We start from the raw sequence: 15,144 nt of genomic DNA, 5'->3' as shown, positions 1-15,144 counted from the left end.
GAGACAAGTTAGCTGTTAAAAAGAGAAAAACTATCATTCCACAAATTCAAAAGTTCTTTCAGGAAAATACACTTATCTAAAACCACTGAAGCAGTTTCTATCAATATGTAGTACTAAAATCTATGACACCAGCCTTTTTTTTTCATATAATGATTATTTATCCTTATTAGAGACTAAATCACAGCTCCATAAAAGAAATATGCTTTAAAATAAAAATGAGCTCTGGAAGAATACTCATTTGGTTTGAGTAAAAAGAAAGCACTGCCTGGACTTTTTAATAGCATTTTCACAGTAACCCTCTCCTGATTGTATAGCACCAATAATTTTAGCTGTACTTTGTTCATTATCTAATTCTAGTATATGGTACATATATAAACCTTCCCAATCTTTCCTAAAACTTTCCGAGGTCATCCAAGAGATAGATATTAAACAAAGGTTTAGTCATTTTTAGATTTCCTGACAAGCCAATTCCATAACTGACAACTGCAAAGATCCTTGGAACGGCCAGTCTTTGAGAGGAAGTGGTGATTGAGAAATCTCTAACTGCCTCTATTCATTGCACACAATTAAGACAGAATTTTTTACTCTAGCAGCTAGTATCCTATCTCTTATAACAAAATTAATAGATAACTGGGCCAGGCACAGTGGCTCACGCCTGTAGTCTCAGCACTTTGGGAGGCTGAGGCGGGCCAATCACTTGAGGCCAAGAGTTCGAGACCAGCGTGGCCAACATGACAAAACCCCATGTCCACTAAAAATACAAAAATTAGCCGGGTATGGTGGCGCACACCTGTAATCCCAGCTAATCAGGAGACTGAGGCAGGAGGGGTGCTTGAACCTGGGGGGCAGAGGCTGCAGTAAGCTGAGATCACACCACTGCACTCCAGCCTGGGCAACATAGACTCCGTCTCAAAAACAAAAAAGATTTTAAAAAACATTAATACAGTATTAAAGTTTGAGAAGAAGACGGGGAAAAAGTGGGAGCTTCTGAGAGCTTTACCAAAGCATATGATCTCAACTTTAAGATTTAAAGGATGATAAAAAATGATACAAGAAAACACCGCAGGCTGGGCAGGGCAGTTCACACCTGTAATCCCAGCACCTTGGGAGGCCAAGGTGGGTGGATCACCTGAAGTCACAAGTTAAGAGAGCAGCCTGGCCAACATGGTCAACACCGTTTCTACTAAAAATACAAAAATCAGCCAGCATGGTGGCGCATGCCTATAGTTCCAGCTTACTCAGGAGGCTGAGGCAGTAGAATTGCTTGAACCCGGGAGGCGAAGGTTGCAGTGAGCCAAGATAGTGCCACCGCACTCCAGCATGGGTGACAGAGCAAGACTCCATCTCAAAAAAAAAAAAATAGAAAAAAGAAAACACAGCAAAAAGCTTAGATATATACAGACCTTACACTCACAGAAGAGCCATTTAGAAAGCTGAGTAACCTTACCAAAACTCTGTAACTATCACAAAACATAATTTCAACTCCTTTTTTTTTTTTTTTTTTTTTTGAGATGGAGTTTTGCTCTTGCCCAGGCTGGAGTGAATGGCACAATCTCGGCTCACCGCAACCTCCGCCTCCCGGGTTCAAGCGATTCTCTTGCCTCAGCCTCTCGAGTAGCTGGGATTACAGGCATGCGCCATTATGCCTGACTAATGTATTTTTAGTAGAGATGGGGTTTCTCCATGTTGCTCAGGCTGGTCTCAAACTCCTGACCTCAGGTGATCCGCTCGCCTCGGCCTCCCAAGGTGCTGGGATTACAGGCATGAGCCACCATGCCCGGCCTAATTTCAACTGTTTATAAAAGAAAGAGACATGGCGAAGAAATATATTTGAAAATTTCTCAGGGCTGGGTGTGTTGGCTCATGCCTGTAATCCCAGCACTTTGGGAGGCCAAAGCTGGCAGATCACTTGAGGTCAGGAGTTCAAGACCCCCCTGACCAACATAGCAAAACCCCTTCTCTACTAAAAATACAAAAATTAGCTGGACATGGTGGCACACGCCTGTAGTTCCAGCTACTCAGGAGGCTGAGGTGCGAGAACTGCTTGAACTTAGCAGGCAGAGGTTGCAGTGAGCAGAGATTGTGCTGCTGCACTCCAGCCTAGGTGACAGAGCAAGAATCTGTCTTTAAAAAAAAAAGAAAAGAAAATTTCTCAGAAATTTACACAAAACTTAAGAACTTCTCAAAAAAGGTCAAACTGAATTACAAACTTTGTATTCTCACAAACATCTATTATTACAGCAAGTTATTTGATTTTTGTCCCCTGAGTATAACTTACATGTGAAAATAACTAACTATAAGTCACCTCAAAGAGCAAACTACGTTAGCTGAAAATCTGACATATAATAGGTGACACATAACTATATTATTTTAAATCCACAAAACAAATGAGTATAAAGACTGGGCACGGTGGCTCATGCCTGTAATCCCAGCACTTTGGGAGGCCAAGGCGGGTGGATCACGAGGTCAGGAGATAGACACCATCCTGGCTAACACAATGACACCCCGTCTCTACTAAAAATACAAAAAAATTAGTTGGGTGTGGTGACATGCGCCTGTAATCCCAGCTACTCAGGAGGCTGAGGCAGGAGAATCGCTTGAACCCAGGAGGTGGAGGTTTCAGTGAGCAGAGATCATGCCACCACACTCCAGCCTGGATGACAGAGTGAGACTCCATTTCAAAAAAAAAGAAAAAGACTTCATGGGCTGGGTGAGTGGCTCACACCTGTAATCTCAACACTTTGGGAGGGCGATGCAGGAGGATTGCTTGAGCCCAGGAGTTTGAGGCTGCAGTGAATATAACTGCCCCAGTGCACTCATTCTGGCCTAAGTGACAGAGAAAGACCTTGTCACTAAAAATAAATAAAAAACAGGCTTCATGTTTCTTGGATTTATTTCTATATCGTAATAAGGAATGATTTACAGGCAGAAATTTATTCAATTTTCATTTATTTTCTGAATACTATATGTTTTTCTAGTAGTGTAAATCTAATTGACATGAGAGGTGCTGCTGATGCTGCTGATTTTTATCTTAAAATTACAAGTAGGCCGGGCACGGTGGCTCACACCTGTAATCCCAGCACTTTGGGAGGCAGAGGCGGGTGGATTACAAGGTCAGGAGTTCAAGACCAACCTGACCAACATGGTAAAACCCTGCCTCTACTAAAAATACAAAAAATTAGCTGGGTGTAGTGGCAGGCACCTGTAATCCCAGCTACTCAGGAGGCTGAGGCAGGAGAATCGCTTGAATCCTGGAGGCAGAGGTTGCACTGAGCCGAGATCACACCACGGCACTCCAGCCTGGGTGACAGAGCAAGACTCTGTCTCAAACAAACAAAAAACAAGTACCTTCTATTTTACACCCCAATTTTAATTCTCTTTAAAGAGACATGTGATGTTAAGATTTACATACATTACTTTTTCATGTATTTCGTGTTAATCCATACTATAAACACCAATATAGTGTAGCTGAGAAAAACCTATAAAATATATTTTGCTCATTTCAATAAATAGGCCATATTCTACTTTATTATTTTGAATTTTAAGAAACTACTGATAATTGTTAGGCCGGGCGCGGTGGCTCAAGCCTGTAATCCCAGCACTTTGGGAGGCCGAGGCGGGCGGATCACGAGGTCAGGAGATCGAGACCATCCTGGCTAACACGGTGAAACCCCGTCTCTACTAAAAATACAAAAAATTAGCTGGGCGTGTTGGCGGGCGCCTGTAGTCCCAGCTACTCAGGAGGCTGAGGCAGGAGAATGGCGTGAACCCGGGAGGCGGAGCTTGCAGTGAGCGGAGATCGCGCCACTGCACTCCAGCCTGGGGGACAGAGCAAGACTCCGTCTCAAAAAAAAAAAAAAAAAAAAGAAACTACTGATAATTGAATTTCATGCTACCTACGATCAATTTCGAGAAGACACTGAAAGTCCTATTGTACACATTTTTTTTCAATATGATCCAGTTGCCTTCCTATCTCAAACCTTGTTTCACAAAACTGGGCTGTCTTGACTGTGTATGATTAATGGTAATAATTTATCTTGTAATTCAAAGGTGGTTCCGTTTAAAATGGGATGTTACTTATAATACAGGTAAGAATTTTAACTCATACTACTTATGAAGAAACAGAAGCTCTGGTAGGTTCCATGACTTGCCCAAGGTCAGTAGCTAGCAACTGGCATAGTCTAGGTTCAACCCAAGATTTATCTGCCTGAAAGCCAATACTTCCACTTGACCGCAATTATCTCCTTAAAAGATTAAGACACAGGCTCCACAGCAGAACATTCATTCTTTCTCTGAAAATTCACGTATCTATTCTGAGACATCACTACACAGCACCTAGTATTCAGTCACTGATTGAAACAAAAATGAAGAGGATCTTTCTGCTTCATTAAAATTAGGGCAGGTTTACTGGCAGGTAAGAAAGAGGTTGGAAAAGCCTTGCCTCAGCATGTCTTGCCTAGACCTCTAATACATCTATATGGTTTCCCCAGTCCATTTTTTTTTTAAATAAACACGTACAACTACTACACAAGATTACACCTGGACTAGCCTATTGTTAAATGCTTTTCAGAATTCCACTTTTCTAAGGTAATTTATACCGGAATTAATATCGAGCTGGAAGACTTGGTTGAATATGTCATTCAGGCACTTTCCAAACATCTTAAGTATCCTTTAGGGGCAACAAACCCAGTTCCACTCTCTTTTACATTGTGATGCCTGCCCACTTGGGGGACACTACTCCTGTAGGACGTGGGGGCGAGGGAACAGTGAAGGAAGAAGTGGGGGAAGCGCACGGAAGTTGGGTAGAGGAAGGTCTCATTACCCACTCTTGTGCCCTAGCTCCGCCAAGGGCGGCTCCCCGCGGTGCCCAGTCGACTCAGAACCCCCACAACCCTCGAAGTCCAGCTCTGTCCCGGCGGGGTGGGTAGGGAAAGAGGGCAATAGAAGCATGGGATTGCCCCAGCCACCCTGACGAGATCTGTGCCCTCCTTTTGGCTCCCGGAGGATGCTCCCCCTTTCAGAGTAAGCCCTCCAGGTGGCAAACTCCCGGTCCACACCGGCCGGAGTCAGTTTCTCGGAAGGGGCGCCTCCTTCGCCTACCTCTACCCCGCTAACCGAAACTCTCCACCCGCTGTGTCCCTCAGCCCCTCCATTCCGCCCCCGCAACCCTCCACAGACACAAACGCCAGCCTGCGCCCCACCCGGGATCCCGGCGTCCCCCACCCACACCCAGGAAAGGGCCCCCCACCAACCCCCTCAGACACACACACACCCCCTCAGACTTCAGCCTACAGAACCCCGACGAAGCCGGGGCAGGTACCTGGTCCAGCAGTGCTGCAAGGCGCAAATGAGGCGGGCGCAGTCCCCTCCCCGAGGCGCCAAGTGCTTCTCTACCCACCCGCAGCGGTGGTTTCTCTCTTTCCCAGGAGCAGGAGGGAGGGGAGAAGGCGGAGGGGAGGGGGAAGGCGAGGAGTCGAGGGGCGGCTGGAGCCGAACCGGAACCACTAGCGTGGCCCCGCCCTCGTCCCGGAGTACCCTGGAGCGCCTAATAGGACAAACTTTAAGCAGGCAGCAATAAACTGACACCATCACTTCCGGGTTATCCCCACGGCTGCCCCCTCCTTAGCAACCGCGTGGGGTTGCTAAGCGGAAGTGCCTTCAAAGCAACCCACCCCCATTTCTTCTGGGACTACCAGAAGATATATCGGGAGCACTGAGCTCTGCTTTGGCAGCACGCTCTTACCTTCTGCTCAAGATCTTAGACCGAGTACACGCTTCGCTGCCAGAGGCACGAAACCCATCCCGCTTTTCCCTTCAACTGTACTCCTCCACCAAGCCCCCAGTCTCTATATACTGCTCCCTCCCACCCTTAATCCTGTGGCTGACCCAGTGGCTGTACCTAAGGCTCCTCTCTCAGGTCCCTCGAGGGAATTATTTTCTGACGGTTTAGCAAGCATCTCCCTCTTGTGGATTTTTAATTGTGTTTCAACCAGATTTTAAAAATTTCTTTCAATGTTGTGAAAGGTTTTTCATGCACTTAGTTCTCCTGTGACAGCCCATGAAGCCGAATGGTTAGAAAAATGTTGTCTTCACCTACATTTTGTAAGAGCTGCACATGTTTGTGTAAGGTCTGGAATTAACCTAGCCAAATGGAATAGGCAAAAAAGATTCAATGTAACTCGACAGTTATTTTAATCCTTAAAACAGAGAGCAGGGCACATGTTCTCAGGATCTCTTGACACTGCGCCTTGTGGGGGAAAAAAAAAGAAAACAAAGAAAAAGGCTAAAGGGAGCCCATAATCAAATTTGGGAAAGAAGAAGACTGTCTAATCCTCCACTCAAAACTCAAAATAGGCCAAGCACGGTGGCTCACACCTGTAATCCCAACACTTTGGGAAGCCGAGGCTGGCGGATCACGAGGTCAGGAGATGGAGACCATCCTGGCCAACTTGGTTAAACTCCGTCCCTACTAAAAATACAAAAATGAGCCGGGCGCGGTGGCTCGCGCCTGTAATCCTCCAGCACTTTGGGAGGCCGAGGCAGGCGGATCACGAGGTCAGGAGATGGAGGCCATCCTGGCCAACATGATGAAACCCCGTCTCTACTAAAATACAAAAAATTGGCTGGGGGTGGTGGCACGTGCCTGTAGTCCCAGTTACACGGGAGGCTGAGGCAGGGAAATTGCTTGAACCCGGGAGGCGGAGATTGCAGTGAGCCGAGATCGTGCCATTGCACTCCAATAGCACTCCAGCCTGGAGACAGAGCGAGACTCCATCTCAAAAATAATAATAAATAAATAAATAAACAAACAAAAATTAGCCGAGGGTGATGGCGTGTGCCTGTAGTCCCAGCTACTCGGGAGGCTGAGGCAGGAGAATCGCGGGAACCTGCACTCCAGCCTGGCGACAGAGCTAGACTCCGTCTCAAAAAAACCTTCAAAATAAACTTTCATACCGACACTATGGATAAGAAAAGAGACCTCATTTATTGTGTCTGGGTGATTTGGGGTTTGAAATATTGGGAAAATGAATGGTTGGGGTAAAAGTCAACAAAGTAATACTCGAGAAAAACAACTCGTATCTGCGGGCCGGGTATGGTGGCTCACGCCTGCACTGGGAGGCCGAGGCCTGCGGATCACTTGAGGTAAGGAGTTCGAGACCAGCCTCGCCAACCTGGTGAAACCCTGTCTCTACTAAAAATACAAAAATTAGCTGGGCGTGGTGGTGGGCGCCTGTGATCCCACCTACTCGGGAGGCTGAGGCATGAGAATAATTTGAACCCAGAAGGCGGAGGTTGCAGTGAGCCGAGATCGCGCCATTGCACTCCAGCCTGGGCAACAGGGCAAGACTCCATTTCAAAAAAAAAAGAAAAAAGAAAAAAGAAAGGAAAAGAACTCATATCGTTACGGCAGGTAAATATTCAGACAAATGCAGTTGGGCATTCAGAGAAAGATGAGTAAAAATCTTCATTTGGTTTTCCTATCTTAAATAGATCTCCTTACAAGCAGAATGCTTAACAGTAGCTCCTAAATTTGTTTTCTATTTCTATTCCATGGCGGTGAATATACTTGCCACGGTAGGCTCTAATTTTATTGGTCATGATAACCTCTTTATAGACATCAAAATTGAACTGTTATCCACCTTAACTGGGGCAGAGAGGAAATGAGCTTTGGTCACTTAAACGAAACACCACGTCTATTGGTTTCCTGTATGCATGAGACAGGGTTAAATTGATTCACCATAGGCAACCACTTCAGCAAAACATTTAGGAAATCACTTCAAGCTCAAATGGGTCAATAGGATGTTTAATACATTTCCACCTCTGCCATTGACATGAATACATGTGGGAGTATATACACATACACAATTCAAATGGAATTTCAGCTCATCCACTAATTGTTCCTTTAAAAACCTGGGTGGGATGCAGTGGCTCACATCTGTAACCAGCAATTTGGGAGGCCAAGGAGGGTGGGTCATCTGAGGTCAGAAGTTTGAGACCAGCCTGGCCAACATGGAGAAACCCCATCTCTACTAAAAATACAAAAAAAAAAAAAAAATTAGCTGGGCGTGGTGGTGGATGCCTGTAATCCCAGCTACTTGGGAGGCTGAGGCAGGAGAATCACTTGAATCCAGGAGGCGGAGGTTGCAGTGAGCCGAGATCGTGCCATTGCACTCCAGCCTGGGACAGAGCAAGACTCCGTCTCTAAGAAAAACAAAACAAAACAAAACAAAAACCTGGCTGAAAGTGACAAGTGGTAAACATGTTACCCTGACAAAACAGAGCTTGGTATTTCAATTGCCAAACAGGTTTAAATATCAAAAAACTTTGAAATAGTAAATAAAATAAGCTCAATGAACAACAACATATCTAAAACTATGATAGACTAGGATGTTTCAAAAAATTAAAACATGATTATGGTAAACAATAAATGTGTTCTATAGAAAGAAATGTTTTATTAAGAAAATCAATAGTTATGATTAAATGTGATAGCGTAAGCCAATGTAGAAATGCAAATTCCTATGCATCACTCATTTTACCCACTGCCTGAAGAAAAATGATTTATAAGCAGCATTTGTTTACATCCTCTCTTCCTACAGCTTTTTTAAAAACTCCAGGCACTTTTGTATAGGTGTATGAATAACTGGCTTGACTCCTAATTCATCACATGTCCTCTATTCTATTATTTTCAACATACTCATTGCTTTGAGATCTCTAAAGATAGATAGTACAAACCCCACCTAAAATTAGGTATGTGAGTTTAACTACACTTTTGTAATTTTTGTGGGGAATCCATAGTCTCTTTTTTTTTTTCTTTTTAGACAGGATCTCACTCTGTCACCCAGGCTGGAGTGCAGTGGCACGACCTCGGCTCACTGCAGCCTCCACCTCGTAGGCTCAAGCGATCCTTTTACCTCAGCCTCCCAAATAGCTGGGACTACAGGCATGCAGTGTGTGACCACACTCGGCTAATTTTTGTATTTTTTGTAGAGATGGGATCTCACTATGTTGCCCAGGCTGGTCTTGAACTCCTGAGCTCAAGCAATCGGCTTGCCTCAGCCTCCCAAAGTGCTGGGATTATAGGTGTGAACCACCACACCTGGCTAATTTTTGGTTTTTTTGTAGAGAAGGGGTCTCACTGTTGCCCTGGCTGGTCTTGAACTCCTGAGGCCTCAGCTTCCCAAAGTGCTGGGATCACAGGCGTGAACTACCACACCCAGTCATGAATCCATATTCTTTTTTTTTTTTTGAGACGGAGTCTCACTTTGTCTCCCAGGCTGGAGTGCAGTGGCGCGATGTGGGCTCACTGCAAGCTCCGCCTCCTGGGTTCACGCCATTCTCCTGCCTCAGCCTCCCAAGTAGCTGGGACTACAGGCGCCCACCACTACGCCCGGCTAATTTTTTGTATTTTTAGTAGAGATGGGGTTTCACCGTGTTAGCCAGGATGGTCTCGATCTCCTAACCTCGTGATCCACCCGCCTCGACCTCCCAAAGTGCTGGGATTACAAGTGTGAGCTACCACGCCCAGCCCATGAATCCATATTCTTAATATGAACTATAAGAAAGTGCTCTCAGATCTGGACTAGATCTCAAATAGCCCTCATTAAGTCAGTGCAGTACCTTCATCCTACAGATCAATATGGGACTTCCAAACTTTTCTCCCACTCTCTTGAGCTGTCTTCATTTTTTTATTGCCCTTTGTAATCATTTAAAAACTTAACATATCTAATGTATATTGGGGAAACCCAATATGCTGTGACTCAATTATTAACATTTAAATATTACTACAGGAATTAATATTTAAATATTGTTAGAGTTACATTGGCATCTTCAAACATAAAATACCAGAACTAGGCCAGGCAGAGTGGCTCATGCCTGTAATCCCAACACTTTGGGAGGCCAAGGTGGGTGGATCACTTGAGGTCAGGGGTTTCAGATCAGCCTGTCTCTACTAAAAAAAAAAAAAAAAAAATACAAAAAATTAGCCGGGTGTGGTGGTGGGTGCCTGTAATCCCAGCTATTTGCAAGGCTGAGGCAGGAGAATCTGGGAGGTGGAGGCTGCAGTGAGCCGAGATCACACCACTGAACTCCAGCCTGGGTGACAGAGCCAGACTCTGTCTCAAAAAATAAAAAAATAAAATAAAATAAAATACCAAAACTAGAGTCTAACAATTAATGAACGTGTGGAGTCAACAAGAAGAAATTTGAGTCAACAAGAAGAAATTTAGCCGAGCTTACCATTTATGTGCCTAAGCAAAATACAATATAAAAGACATAGTCCCTACACAAGGGACTCAGAGAAAGTCACTTAGGATACATATGACATAAACCATCAAATGTTAATGCTTAGAAAGCTTGAAGACATAACAGCCTTAGGAAGGCTAAAGATATAACAATTATCTAAATAATTGAAGGTTGTGGCCGGGCACAGTGGCTCATACCTGTAATGTCTCTCCCACTTTCATATGCTATTCTCAAAGGTAAAAGAAACCATTATAACAATGATGGTTGAACCAAGGCTCAGTTGAACATTTTTTTTCTGAAAGTGAGTTAGCTTGAAGATTCTAAGTACAGTAGAATTTGTAAGCAGTGTACACGAGAAAAGTGCATTTAGTTTAGGCTTTATATTCCATGCTTTTCTCTGTTGAGACAGGGTCTCCCTTTGTTGAACAGGTTAGAGTGCAGTGATGTGATCATGACTCACTGCAGCCTCAACCACCTGGACTCAAGCAATTCTCACACCTCAGCCTACAAAGTAGCCAGGACCACAGATGTGTGCCACCATGCCCTGCTAATTTTTTTTTATTATTTGTAGAGATGAGGTCGATGTTGCCCAGGCTGGTCTCAAACTCCTGAGCTCAAGCGATCCTCCTGCCTCAGCCTCCAAAAGTGCTGGGAGTACAGGTGTGAGTCACTGCACCCAGGCAAAATTCTACTTTTTTAAGAATCTCATGGGAGAGATGAGGGGGAAAAATAATAAGCATTTGACATCTTTTAAATAAGCCTTTGAGCTCTCTTTATAATTTTCTCTTGAGTATTTGCTCATCTTGTAAAACTATGGAAACACAAAATACATATGATGCTCACAATGCTCTAGCATTCAAAAATTCCGGAGTAGTTTTAATCATTATCTGGTCAGGAGTAACACTAGCATTAATAATTTGAATAATGCATTAAAAGAAAAAACAACAAGCTGTGCGTGGTGGCTCATGCCTACAATCCCAACACTTTGGGAGGCTGAGGCAGGTGATCACCTGAGGTCAGGAGTTCAAGACCAGTCTGACCAACATGGAAAAACCTCATCTCTACTAAAAATACAAAATTAGCCTGGCATGGTGGCACATGCCTGTAATCCCAGCTACTCAGGAGGCTGAGGCAGAAGGATCGCTTGAACCTGGGAGGCAGAGGTTGCGGTGAGTCGAGATCGCACCATTGCACTCCAGCCTGGGCAACAAGAGCAAAACTCCATCTCAAAAAAAAAAACAAAACCAGACTAACTAGTTTTTTTGATTGATTGATTTTGAGGCGGGGTCTCGCTCTGTCGCCCAGGCTGGAGTGCAGTGGCGCAATCTCGGCTCACTGCAAGCTCCATCTCCCGGGTTCACGCCATTCTCCTGCCTCAGCCTCTCCGAGTAGCTGGGACTACAGGTGCCCGCCACCACGCCCGGCTAATTTTTTGTATTTTTAGTAGAGACGGGGTTTCACCGTGGTCTCGATCTCCTGACCTCGTGATCTGCCCGCCTCGGCCTCCCAAAGTGCTGGGATTACAAGCGTGAGCCACCACGCCCGGCAAAACCAGACTAACTTTGTGAAGAAGGGTACAAAATTAAAACCTTGGTTTTGGCTGGGCATGGTGGCTCACACCTTTAACCCCAGCAGTTTCGGAGGTTGAGGCGGGAGGATTGCTTGAGCCCAGGGGTTCAAGACCAGCTTGTGACAGAGCAAGACTGCATATCTAAAAAAGAATTAAAAATTAGCTGGGCGTGGTGGCGCATGCCTTAGTCCCAGCTACTCAGGAGGCTGAGGCAGGAGGATCATTTGAGCAAGGAAGGTTGAGGCTGCAGTGAGCTGAAATCACACCACTGCACTCTGGCCTGGGCAATAGAGTAAGACCCTGCCTCAAAATCAATCAATCAATCAATCTTAGTTAACTATCTTCTTAATGGGTAGATTTTACTTTTTAATTCGGTTTCAATGAAAAGAAGGGGTCTATACTTCCCTTCTGTTTAGAAAAGCTAAGTTGCCATGCTACATTTTGAAAATGCTTTGAAAAGGAAACATTATGTATAAATTTGCCTAATCAAAGTGAGACATCATCAAATATATACTTGAAATTTTTTTTTTTTTTTTTTGAGATGGAGTCTCACTCTGTGGCCCAGGCTGGAGTGCAGTGGCATGATCTCGGCTCACTACAACCTCCACCTCCCAGGTTCAAGTGATTCTCCTGCCTCAGCCTCCTGAGTAATTGGGACTACAGGCACACACCACCATGCCCAGCTAATTTTTGCATTTTTATTATTTATTTATTTTATTTGTTTGTTCTTTGAGATAGAGTCTCACTCTGTCACCCAGCCTGGAGTGCAGTGGCGTGATCTGGGCTCACTGCAACCTCTGCCTCCCGGGTTCAAGTGATTCTCCTGCCTCAGCCTCCCAAGTAGCTGGGATTATAGGTGCCCGCCATCACACCTGGCTAATTTTTGTATTTTTAGTAGAGACGGGGTTTCCTCAAGTTGACCAGGCTGGTCTTGAATCCCTGACCTCAGGTGATCTGCCCACTTTGGCCTCCCAAAGTGCTAGGATTACAGGCGTGAGCCACCACGCCCAGCCTTTTTTTGCATTTTTAGTAGAGTCAGGGTTTCACCATGTTGGCCAGGCTGGTCTCGAACTCCTGACCTCAGGTGATTCACCTGCCTTGGCCTCCCAAAGTGCTGGGATTATAGGCGTGAGCCACTGCTCTCAGACTGAAGTTGAATTTAGGCATGTAATTGTTTCTAAAAAATTTGAATCTTGGCCGGGTGCAGTGACTCATACCTGTAATTCCAGCATTTTGGGAGGCCGAGGCGGGTGGATCACGAGGTCAGGAGATCAAGACCATCCTGGCTAACAGGGTGAAACCCCATCTCTACTAAAAATACAAAAACAACTTTAGCCGGGCATGGTGGCGGGCACCTGTAGTCCCAGCTACTCGGGAGGCTGAGGCAGGAGAATGGCGTGAACCTGGGAGATGGAGCTTGCAGTGAGCCAAGATTGAGCCACTGCACTCCAGCCTGGGCAACAGAGTGAGATTGTCTCAAAAAAAAAAAAAAAATCCCAGCACTTTGGGAGGCCCAGTCAGGCAGATCACCTGAGGTCAGGAGTTGGGAGTTGGAGACCAACCTGGCCAACATGGTAAAACCCCGCCTCTACTAAAAATGCAAAAATTAGCCGGGCATGGTGGCGACCGCCTGTAGTCCCAGCTACTCTGGAGTCTGAGGTAGGAGAATCGCTTAAATCTGGGAGGCAGAAGTTACTGTGAGCCAAGATCATGCCACTGCACTCTGGCCTGGGTGACAGAGCGAGACCCCATCTAACAAAGAAAAAAAAAAAGAAAAGAAAAATAGCAAATCAAGTGTCAGACCCATTAAAACTTGACTTTAAGATATTTTGTTTAAACTACTCCTTAAAAATAAACCTAATTAGGCCAGGCGCGGTGGCTCACACCTGTAATCCCAACACTTTGGGAGGCCGAGGCGGGCGGATCACAAGGTCAGGAGATCGAGACCATTCTGGCTAACATGGTGAAACCCCGTCTCTACTAAAAATACAAAAAAAAAAAATCAGCTGGGCGTGGTGGTGGACGCCTGTAGTCCCAGCTACTCGGGAGGCTGAGGCAGGAGAATGGCGTGAACCGGAAAGGCGGAGCTTGCAGTGAGCCGAGATCGCACCATTGCACTCCAGACTGGGTGACTGAGCAAGACTCCGTCTCAAAAATAAATAAATAAAAAATAAAAAATAAACTTAATTATCAAATAAGTACTTGGGATTTTAGAAACTCGGCTCCCAATTCGGTAACATTCTGTTTAATAATATCCACCTCTAAAAGACAAAGCAAAAAATACAATCTACAATCATTAGGACTCAAAACAGTTTGGAAGGTGTTAAAATCAGGTCAATGCTCTGATTTGTATTTGGAAAGAATAAAATAATTTTAGGAGGCACACAAATGGATAGTGTATTGTAAAAATAAGTATGCATTTATTACAAACATATTTCAGAAAAATATGCCTACTAAAATATGATCAATTTTGACAACAGGCTGCTGTAAAAAGTGGGATGAGGAATATTATACCCACTTCTTCAATTATACCTCTGGTTATGTTAAAAAATGTCACAGTAGCTCTTAGGAGTTTTGCCATGCCTATGGGTTTATGGCATGATTTGCCTTTCATGTTATATTGACTTCCAACTTTAAAATTATATTTTATGATAGCAAATCAAATGCAAATCCTAGGAAAATTTCTTTTAAGAGATGGGATCTGGTTCCACTATGCATGCCACCATGCCAGGCTAATTTTTTATTATTGTTCCTATATAAATATATATTTTTTTCTTTTCTTTCTTTTTTTTTTTTAAGACATTGTCTCACTCTGTTGTTCAGGCTGGAGTGCAGTGGCACAATCTCGGCTCACTGCAACCTCCGCCTACCAGGTTCAAGGGATTCTCCTGCCTCAGCCTCCTGAGTAGCTAGGACTACAGGCATGTGCCACCATGCCTGGCTCATTTCTTCATTTTTAGTAGAGACAGAGTTTCACCATGTTGGCCAGGCTGGTCTTGAACTCCTATCTCAGGTGATCCACCTGCCTCGGCCTCCCAAAGTGCTGGGATTACAGGCGTGAGCCACTGCACCCAGCCTTTTTAAAAATATTTTTAGAAGGCCGGGCGCGGTGGCTCACGCTTGTAATCCCAGCACTTTGGGAGGCCGAGGCGGGTGGATCACGAGGTCGGGAGATTGAGACCACGGTGAAACCCCGTCTCTACTAAAAATACAAAAAAATTAGCCAGGCGTGGTGGCGGGCGCCTGTAGTCCCAGCTACTCGGAGAGGCTGAGGCAGGAGAATGGCGTGAACCCGGGAGGCGGAGCTTGCAGTGAGCCGAGATTGCGCCACT

The 15,144-nt window shown here is 45.0% G+C and overlaps 1 protein-coding gene across 16 annotated transcripts in view; it reads right to left on the bottom strand.

The window, feature by feature from the left end:
• CSNK1G1 (casein kinase 1 gamma 1) overlaps positions 1-15,144 on the bottom strand; it is a 235,182-nt gene that overhangs the window by 211,773 nt on the left and 8,265 nt on the right. For 3 of the 16 annotated variants that reach the window (XM_032175825.2, XM_032175829.2, XM_032175830.2), the window contains exon 1: positions 5,321-5,506. The exons of 12 other annotated variants lie outside the window; for them this stretch is intronic. The gene's annotated coding sequence lies outside the window, so the exon portion shown is untranslated. Of the gene's footprint in view, positions 1-5,320; positions 5,507-15,144 lie in introns of those variants that run through there. One more of the 16 variants, XM_058427275.1, reaches the window with a different exon arrangement.

This window comes from Hylobates moloch, unplaced genomic scaffold (genome assembly GCF_009828535.3).
Source record: "Hylobates moloch isolate HMO894 unplaced genomic scaffold, HMol_V3 SCAFFOLD_14, whole genome shotgun sequence".
Lineage (NCBI taxonomy): Eukaryota > Metazoa > Chordata > Mammalia > Primates > Hylobatidae > Hylobates > Hylobates moloch.
This window is presented reverse-complemented; position numbering and strand designations above follow the sequence as displayed.